The sequence below is a fragment of the Gossypium hirsutum genome, chromosome A11, assembly GCF_007990345.1.
Source record: "Gossypium hirsutum isolate 1008001.06 chromosome A11, Gossypium_hirsutum_v2.1, whole genome shotgun sequence".
Taxonomy (NCBI): domain Eukaryota; kingdom Viridiplantae; phylum Streptophyta; class Magnoliopsida; order Malvales; family Malvaceae; genus Gossypium; species Gossypium hirsutum.
The window spans coordinates 96,284,237-96,285,177 of NC_053434.1; the positions used below are offsets into that span (position 1 = coordinate 96,284,237).

The following is a 941-nucleotide window of genomic DNA, read 5'->3' on the forward strand; positions in this document are numbered from 1 at the left end:
TTATTAAGAAGTTCTACCTGATTAGAGAGCATGGTGACTGAATCGATGTTTTAAATACCGGCTATTTTTGTTGGCTTAGTCCTCATGACTTGCCACTGATAATTGTTTAGTGACATCTCCTCTATGAATTCGTAGGCATCTTCTGGTGTTTTATTGTTGATGGTTCCACCAGCAGCTGTGTCAATCATTTGTCTTGTTGAGGGATTCACACCATTGTAGAACGTTTGAACTTGCAACCATAGAGGTAACCCATGGTGAGGGCACCTTCTCAGTAAGTCCTTGTATCTCTCTCATGCATCGTAAAGTATTCTAAATCCATCTGCACAAAAGAAGAGATATCATTACGCAATTTAGCCGTTTTAGCCGGTGGAAAATATTTTAGTAAAAATTTCTCGGTCATTTGTTCCCAAGTAGTGATAGACCCTCGTGGTAACGAGTTCAACCACTATTTAGCTTTATTTCTCAGTGAAAAGGGAAATAACTGAAGATGAATGGCATCATCAGAAATGCCATTGGTTTTGAATATATCACAAAATTCCAGGAAATTTGCTAAGTAAGTGTTGGGACCTTCATCCTGCAAGCCATCAAACTGAACAAACTGCTGTATCATTTGAATAGTGTTAGGTTTTAGTTCAAAATTATTCGCAGCAATAGCAGGTCTAACTATACTAGATTCAGCTCCTGCTAAAGAGGGTTTAGCATAGTCATACATAGTACATGGAGCAGAATTTTGATTAGCTGCAATTGCAGGAGGCAGCTGATTGTCTTGGTTTTCAGCCATCTCTTCGGTTGGGGGTTGAGTTTCGTCTTCTTGCTTGTTCTCCGTGTATCATAAGCTGCGCCTTATCTCTCTTTGATTTCTGCAAACTGTGCGGTCGATTTCTTCGTCAAAAAGTAAGGGTCCTGACGGGTTTCTTCTAGTCATAAACTATAAAAACCTG

At 39.5% G+C, this 941-nt stretch overlaps 1 non-coding gene across 1 annotated transcript; it reads left to right on the forward strand.

Annotated features, from left to right (window-relative positions):
- The first annotated feature begins 246 nt into the window (after positions 1–246).
- LOC121210554 (small nucleolar RNA R71) lies at positions 247–352 on the forward strand. Its single transcript, XR_005905670.1, has one exon. It is a non-coding gene; the product is annotated as a small nucleolar RNA R71 (small nucleolar RNA).
- The last annotated feature ends 589 nt before the right edge of the window (positions 353–941 follow it).